General features: G+C 33.2%; 1 non-coding gene across 1 annotated transcript; it reads right to left on the bottom strand.

The window, feature by feature from the left end:
- Window positions 1-8,493: 8,493 nt before the first annotated feature.
- Window positions 8,494-8,647, bottom strand: LOC134257369 (5.8S ribosomal RNA). Its single transcript, XR_009989906.1, has one exon. It is a non-coding gene; the product is annotated as a 5.8S ribosomal RNA (ribosomal RNA).
- Between the last annotated feature and the right edge of the window lie 714 nt (window positions 8,648-9,361).

The following is a 9,361-nucleotide window of genomic DNA, read 5'->3' as shown; positions in this document are numbered from 1 at the left end:
TATGGGTAAATATACAGCTTTCTAGAAATTATTGCATGACCCCCCCCCCCACCCCCCACCCCCCATTAATCACAAATAACAGAGAAGATCATCTAAGAACATGTTTTATCAAATTGAAGAAATTGTTATGTAATATGAATATAACATTAACTCAGTGACAGGTAAATTAATATGTTGCCATGGAAACAAATCAGGCTTCTAGTTCTTTTATTCTAAATATGAAATAATACAAGTGAGTTTCCCACAATTCTTACAAATCATATAATGGCCTGTAATTGTTTCCAATCCTTTTGATTTATTCACTAAAACATGTTCAAATTCAAATCAATTGTTTTCTGGTTATTTTTTTTTAAATGTATAATTCAAGAAAAAGGGCAAAGTCATATCTAATAAATAATATGAAAGTATCTTATGAAAACATGAAAGTAAGTCAGACAATATAATGTCAAAACAAGTTGGCAAGACAATCTTGATTACAATGCTTGTTTGCCCTCTCCCAACTCAAGGTAAAATTATTAAGTCGGTAAGTAGTTTGAAAGACCTTTTTCCCAGACAATTTCAAAATATTTGTTGACGAGATAAGATGATAAAAAACATCCTGTCTTGCAATGTAAAAAAGGTTTTGAATTTTAGTCAGTCTGTTGGGGGGAAGGCAACCAATTTTTTTGAATGGCCTTATATGCTATATATTGTGGAATCAATTCTTATTATCACATTGCTTATCAGCATATTCGGAAAGTCAGTTATACTATTATGTTCTTTTAATGGGTATAAATATTTTTATCCATTTGACCTTGACCTTAGACATCGACTGACTTAAAAAAACTTTAACAATAACCACAACTTTTATGTTTGGAATAAATTTTCATATTTCACAGGTGTTTTCTTTGTGACAAGACCTTGCTTGGATACCTCGTGGGAGTCGTGGCATAAGCTGCCATGTATGGGGGAATCAGTGTTTCAAAATTAATCTTGTTCTCAGTTTTGTTAAAATGTATTCATATTCTAATCATACCTGACATACTGTGTGAAGCCTACCAGTTTTAAGAGAATAAAACATGACCTTTGGTAAATTGAGAACATTTTGAAACTTTCAATACATATTTTATTTCCAAGTTACCTCCTCGTAAAAACTTGCTCCCGCTATCCCACATGGTTCTACGGATTCATTTTGCTTTGCATTTGACGGTTTAATTTTAAAATCTTTACAATTTTATTCCCTTTAAATTGTGCTTCCATCCTATCTTCAAATGTCACGATTTGTACAGACTAGGATCTACAATACATGCATGTCAGGATTCTCCCATGAAATATTTTTTTTCTACAAAAGTGATGCTCCAAGAAAAAATAATTCCACTCTTTCTACCTATATCACCTATCCTTTAAATAGAACAAATTCCTTCAATTAAACAAATTACCCCCTTTCTACCATTTTTTTAAATTTAAAAATAAGATGGAACTTTTACATTTTGCAACTGTTATAATTGAAACTCTCTCATTATAAAGAAGGGGGTGTAATTAATAAACAATTTTTAGTTTGTGGGACAATTAAAATATAATCTCTTTTTTCTTTTAAATTAACAGGCTGGGATTTTAAAACACGGGACGAACCTTCATTGTTGCAACTTATCTCTAACCTACATATACATGTAATTGTTTTCATATACATTTTTTAACCCACATGTATTTATTATTTTTTTCTCTCCAAAACTTTTAAGATGAAGAAATCATCATTCAATGGTTAAATCAATAATATTTCTTAACATTAACATGTATTACAAAACACGGGAACACATCTTTTTCTCACGAGTGGAGGATGGACAGGATATTTTTCGGAGTAATACTAATGTGCAATTCAAGACCTTAACCCCCCTCCCCCCCCCCCCCCCCCCAAAAAAAAAAAAACAAAACAAACAAACAAACAAAAGATAATCAAAAAAAAAAGAATTAATTAACAAAGAATAAACAGCATTTTTTTCTCCCTATTGATAAAAAAGAAATCATAATTTTCATTAATTTTATGTGCTTACTTTTCATATGAAAGGGATTCTAACATTTTAATGTTTATTTCTTTATTTCATGTAACCACATCATTATGAAATACCCATTAAAGTTAATTACTTATTTACACGGAAATAAACAATATTTACCCAGCTATCCTCATAGGTGAATCATATACATATTCTCAATGGAGAATAAACAATATGATCACGCCATTTCCTTAAGAATATCTAATATTCATAAAGAGGAATTGAAATCATATTTGAGATTCGACTTTCTGAAAATGTCAACAGGTGTAATATCATTCAAATTGTGGATGCATCTCCGTATATTCACTTGTGTATGTATTATCATCAATATTTATTCTTTACTGTACCAAATTATAATCAAAATTTATTATTTTTTTACACAAAGTTTCATAAAGAATTAAACATCTTTATTCCCAATCTACATTATATCCTATACTTTTTTCTCCTATTTATAATATCGGGCTTTCGTGCATTTTACACAAGATAGATATTCTCACCTGGCGGGCACTAAATAAGTAATGGTTATATGTAGAAAACTGTCTATTATGTCAGAAGAAGGATATGGAGATAACGAACAGTATTCAATTTCAACGTCCATTAAACAATATACAAAATAAGAGCAGAGCAAACACAGACCTCTGAAACATCAGAGGTGGGATCAAGTGCCATGGAGGACGACCCATGGCGAGTTAGCGCCGAAGAGAGTCTAATATCTGACAGAATAAGTTACTTATGGTTTCGTCAAAGGTCAACATCTCTAAAAAAATTATTTTTACAATATCTCCAACACAATCTGTGGTATAAAATCGAAAGGTTTACAGTTTATAAATATATCATTGATTAATAGACATAAGGTATCACTTGATAACAAATATTTAAAAAAAAAGATATTTTTTTAGAAAATTTGTATCAGAAAATGTGCATATTTAAAGAAAAATGCACCTGCTTAAAACTGTCCTTTCTGTGAAAACCAACACTGTAGAATAATATATGTTTATCATTGAAAGGCAAGTTGGACGTGGATGGTCTCTGAAAGGCTGTTTTTGAAAGCATGATATGTATAAAGACAAGACCACTATAGAATTCGCCATTTGCAATGTAATTTTACTTTCAAGTCTAAACATTTGGACAAAATAAACAGGGAAAACAACTTTCAATAGGCTACCCAAGTCCAACTTGCCCTTCATTGATAAAGATGTTTTGTTTCTGCAGTGATGGTTTTCACTAAGAGCACAGAATTAATTAGGTGTATTTTTTGAAAATATATGCTTTAGTAAAATAATTTTTTTTTCTCAATTATTATAATTCCAAGTATTCTTTTTATCAAGTGATACTTTCTATCTGTTAATCAAGGTAAAATTTATAAACTCTAAAAGATTTAACTTTATACCTCACATAGTGTTGGGACTATTGTTAAAGTAAATTTTTGAACATGTTGACCTTTGACGAAACATTAAACATTTCACCACTGTGGAACACTTTCATCGTTAACTTATTGTACACCTACAGGTAAGGTCTCGTTCCGCTTGGATGACTTCCTGGAACTGTTCATTCAGTTCTGGTTTTTCTTAAAATTCAGTCTTTATAAGTAGTAGGAATTCTCGATAAATATGAACAATAACTTTAATCTTATCAATCCGCATTGCAACATTCAATATATTTATTGCTCATGCGTAAAATGTAGTTCTATTATATTCTTGACAATTCATTCATTTTACAACCCAACAACCACGGATAATGAAGTAAACTTTGAAAAAAAAAGACCTGCAGAATCGGGTCTTTGACAATGCCATTTATCGAATACACGAAGATGTTTCAGTTCTAGTTTTCTTTTGTGAAATCCAGATATTCACTTTTATGTTTTGGAATTTGCAAGAAAGTTTCCCATTAACAGGTAATTTTTGTATAGCAATAACATTTGAAGTATTATACTCCAACCACTCTTTGAGCATTATCTATGAAATAGGGAGATTATTTCTGATGTATTTTTAAAAAGTGGGCTCTCTTTTGTGTGCAGGTTTTGAACTCTGGAGGTTTTTCTTGCTACAGCCACTCATTAAAACAACAACAGACACACGCTCAAACAACGTACGACTAGATGCACAAATGTTAATGAATCACCGAATGAAAATACAAATTCCGTTGGAATTTCGTGAGAAATATTTTATGCTAAAGGATTCAAAAATGAATATTCAAATAACCAAAAAGCTGAAGGTTGTGTTTCAGGTAGTCCGATCCTCAGGCTTATAGAATAAGCAGTTAAGTAATTAGAAATACTCATAAAAGTATCTCTGAATCCACAAAGTTATGTAAATTTATCCACACTATTTCGTTAAAGTATAAAATAAAAGTATTATATTATATAGGGGAAATTGTGAAACCTCCAATATGTTACAGAAAACGCGAACTGGAAGATCAGCAATGCATTTTATAATTGCAAATTGAATATCAAATATATTTTAGGGAAAAAAACAATAGGTATCCACGCATTCAGAGAAATCGTCATGATTTTTATATTCGGTATTTTTTGTCTTCCGTTTCCTTCATGTAATCTATAACACATAGTGTAAAAAGCTCTTGCCTGACACCACAAATCATTTCTTATTCCATATCATGCAAATAAGCATTGGTATCTAGGGTTGGATTAAAGTAAATCTTATTTGTCTAAAACTGTATTATTTTTTTCCTTTAAAGGGTAAAAATGTAAACTTTTATAAGACCTTTTTTAGACTTCCAAAGACTTTGAATTTTATAAAAATCAATAAAATGAAAATTGGTAGGAAATAAACTGTTTTATTCTAATCCCCTTAGAAATAAATGATAAATAATGATTTTTGTCCTTTTTTTTAATTTGTAAACATATGCCCTGCGAAACACAAGCGCTTTGGTATGAAATTGTGAAATGACAGTCAATATCACCTGCAACATGTGAAATATCAAGAAGATATCGGCATGCACGCACTATGAAATCTAACTAATTTTCAATAGACTATATTGGCGGTGTTTTTCGATGAGCAAAATAAAGATTCATAACACAAAAGAATTGATTAATTTAATGAAGTTTGTAAGAAAAAAGGACTAAAAAATGATTTGTTTAGTTTTTGGGGGAACATTTGTAACGGTTCCCCTTAAAATCAACACTCGGTAACTGCTGCTTTTACGCTCACTAATAAACCTAGGAAAAACACGTTTAAAAATTTATATTCCATGACAAACATGAACTCTAAAACGTTAAGTAAACGAAGTGCAAAAATCAGCCTAGTCATAAAAATAAATCTAATTTTCTCACATGATACTCTAAGATTAGTATGTTGTAATAAAACATTTTATCTTTTTTACGAATATCTTTTATTATTTTCTTTTTACAGCCGTTTTAATTGAGCATTGTTTTTTGAATCAATGCTGTCACGTCATTACGTTGACGTTTTATGCTTTATCCTCATAACGTTGACGTTTTGTATAAAAATAACACACGTGGGGTCATGGAAAAAAAATCACAAGTATAGGCCATTTTTAGGCAAATATTTATATAATTTTTAAAGAATTTTTGATAAAATGGATTGCTTTTTTATATATTAATTTACTTGTAAACTTTATATACATAACGGTTGACTGGAAAAATCGTGGATACATGTAACACCTTTTAAATGAAAATAGGGGACAGAGTAAGCTGAACACAAACACAAAGTGTCAATCTATCATATCTGAGTATAACTTAATTTCTTGTAGTAAATTGAAAACGCCATGAAAACGGATTTTAAAATTCTCATTTTTTTATCTTTTGATCCTACGGTATACAAACTGTTGGAGAATAGAAAAGTCTAAGAGAAATGTTTAATAAAAAATAAATATGTTTGAAGTTAAATCACCATTTATTATATTGTCATTTAAGATATCGCCGCTTTTCCGTAATTTTAGACATTTTCTGAACATTTGAAATGTGCACTGTTTTTACATGTAATACATGATAAATAGTGACGATTGAAGCACGTAGCAACAGTGGGAGGGGGTAGCAGAAGGGTCCTGGCTCTCCACTTTTCCCCTCAAAATTACTTTTACCATTGTAAACGATCATTGAAAGGTTGCCCCCTCCCTCTCCACTGGTAACTGAAGTGAGTGATGTCAAGAAAATGTAGTTAATGTACGCAAAAAAATAAAATTGGCATTGATAAATAGTGACCATTGAGGCAGGTACATGTAGCAACGGGTGTTAACATTACTTTTACTATTGAAAATGATAACTGAAGTAAAGTGATGTCAAGGAAATGTAATAACGAATGCCAAAAAAAAAAAATAAATTGGCATTGAAAAAAAAATGCCTTTAACACCCCCACCCCCTGGAAAAAGAATTTCGGAGTTTTGGCAACTTTTCATTGTTTGACAACTTTTTCAGGTAAGGGAAAAATTCTCTTGCTGGCCCCCACTTTCAAAATTGATGCTAAGGGCTTCAAAAATGGATAAAATGAAAAAAAAAAATTAGATGTAAATTACTTAATTCAAATAAATCCACTAATTATTATAACCATAAAAACGTTATATAATCAAAGTAAAACGTTTTACCAAACTTCTCTCAGAATCGCTGAAAACATTCTACACTTCCTCTTCTTTAAATACACTGCAACGTGTGCGTGTTGAAATGGGGGATGGGTGTTAAAACTACGAACACCTCAATGTTCAATGCCTTTATGAAGGTTTTTGGCAAAAAAGGGGGAGCGGTGCTATAAGCCCCCCCCCAACTTTCTACGTGTTTTTGACGCTTATACGGAATTAACTTCACGTGCTAATATCAAAGAATCTTTGTAACATGACAATACTGATGTTCTATCAAAATATATGGGAGTGAAATAAAAAAAATCGTTCTGTCACTTGAATCTGTAATTCATCTACTATTAAAACAAAATCACTTCTTTTTAAGAACTTTTAACAATATATGAGACATTTTGGCTCCGTAATTCATATGCGGACACTGAATAAGTTCTGGAGAGCAGTTTATGCAATAACTTTGATGAAATCCTAAATTAATGAATATCTGATGAGAAATGAAAAACAGACTCAATCCTAACTACCCTTAAAATAAAGTATATAGGGACTTTTTAAAAACTTATATTTATGACATATAGGAGGGCTGTCCGAAAAGTTCGTGGACAATGACGGTTTTGCTAAAATAAATGGTTCTATATGCATCTATTGTATATCAAAATATTTCTCATGAAAAATAAGTCAGTATGATTTAATATTTATTGATGAAACTTAATATTTTTGTAGAAATCGGGGTCTTTAAAGATAGCAGATTGTGCGCACAGACCAGTCTGACGTTACGCTAATTTCATTATAACGTCAGACATTTGGATATTGATTTAACACAAAGTCATATTCATGTACACACACTACATTTCTTTTTAGGGCGCAACGCACTTCCAATTGCTAGCAATCATCTTTAAGTATAGATTATAATACATTAATTTTTAAAATTCAAAACAATGCACACAAACTTACCAGCGTCATCTAAATTAACAGTTTGTATACCCAAACTGAACAGCCCAGTCCGAACGCTGCGCTAAATTTATAACAACGTCATGAATAGAAATCTTCATTTACAGTTAATAATATGTGTTTTTAAATTCTTGTAGGGTCTTTAAATTTGTACACAATGTTGAAAAATCGTATATACGAATCCCTAATCGACACCTTCAATATATTTCAATGATTTTGAGTTGTTTTAACAAATATGTTGTCTCTCACATCGTTTCAACCGTTATAAATCTAAATTTTTTTGACCGGACGATGCCCCGTGCCGACGGACGACGTCACTTTTTCTGTTGAGTTTTGACACCTACTTGTTAAGGTTTTCTTCGTGTATTTTCGTTGTCTATATAGTAAGCGATATTTAAGATGTCAAAAGAGGACAATAACCTCTTTATTTGTGTTACATAAAATTTTTACTAATTTTTGACTTGTTTTTTTTTTTTTTTGTTAAAAAATAATCATTTTAATCCAAACTCTTTATATCAGAGTTTTCATCATTTTAACCATGGTCCATGCGCACTATTCGCGACCTCTAAAGACCCCGATTTTTTTAAAAAAAATATTACGTTCCATCAATATGATGGTGCCCGATTCCCTCCGCCCTTCTCTCTCCCCTCGATCGCCGTCCGTACTTGCACCGCAAGGACAAAGCGATTGGTTGGGTTTGGTGTGAGGGCACTTCGTGACACACAAAACCCGCCGCCGGCTAAGTCGCCCGCGTAAATGGCCAGACCGCGTTGCCGTCAACGCCCTCCCCGACCTCTCGCCATCCGCCCGAGCAGACGTTCGAGAAGCTCTGCGATGGGGAAATATCAAAGGCAGTGAGACCAGCGACGCCTATGAGCCTGCGTCGGTCTGCATTTAAGGCGACGGAGCCTGTTCGGCTGCGACGGCCCAAGGCGGACTTGGAAAACCAAGTCCGATTGATAGTTTCACCTACCCATCAAACAGACGTGGCCTCGGGAGTTACCCGAGGCCGCCATGTGCGTTCAAGATGTCGATGTTCAATGTGTCCTGCAATTCACATTAATTCACGCAGCTGCCTGCGCTCTTTATCGACCCCCGAGCCGAGTGATCCACCACTTAGAGTTGTCAATAGATGCCAAAAGTGATTCGGCCAATTGAGGCGCTCAACGAGGTACGCCTGACGCGACCGAGGAAAGAAAAGCCTAGAGACTTTGCCTTCTTCCGACCCCTTCATCGTCAAAATTAAGATTTTGTATACGTGAAAAGTACATACCCGGGCGCTTACAACATCGGAACAATGACCGACGATGCCGAGCGGTGTTTTGCGACCTTCCCCGTCAAAGTCCGGGTCGACCTCGTCTGAACTTAAGGCGGCGGAGCCTGTTCGGCTGCGACGACCCAAGGCTCTCTCGGTGCGCCTCTGCCAACGAGGACCCGACCGAAAGAGAAAGCGACCTGGTCACGGGCACCGGGGTTTGGACACCGTTACATCTCGACCATGTTAACTTAAAAAAAAAACTACCCATTCATCAATTTTAGTCATATTGAAACAGAAAATTTCATACAATAGGCTACAATTCTTATATACATATAATCTAATGACATGGTTACTGGCTACCTGTATCAACATTTTTTTTTGTAAGTTCCTTCCAAAGCTTACTACTAATTAGGGCAAATTTTGGTACATTTGTGAATTGAGATACAGGATAAGTCCTTTTCAATTTTATTATTTTTCTAAACTTTGAAAAAGTTATTTCATTGTTTTGTGTTGCACGATATAGGTAAGTTTGAAAATTGTAAAATGAAGATTTGGAAGTCTAAGATGCATTAGTGTTTTC

Source organism: Saccostrea cucullata, unplaced genomic scaffold (genome assembly GCF_032062105.1).
Source record: "Saccostrea cucullata isolate Sc308-1 unplaced genomic scaffold, CSIRO_AGI_Scuc_v1 ctg5705, whole genome shotgun sequence".
NCBI classification, from domain to species: domain Eukaryota; kingdom Metazoa; phylum Mollusca; class Bivalvia; order Ostreida; family Ostreidae; genus Saccostrea; species Saccostrea cuccullata.
Note: the sequence above shows the minus strand (reverse complement) of the source record. Positions and strands in the feature narration are given on the sequence as shown.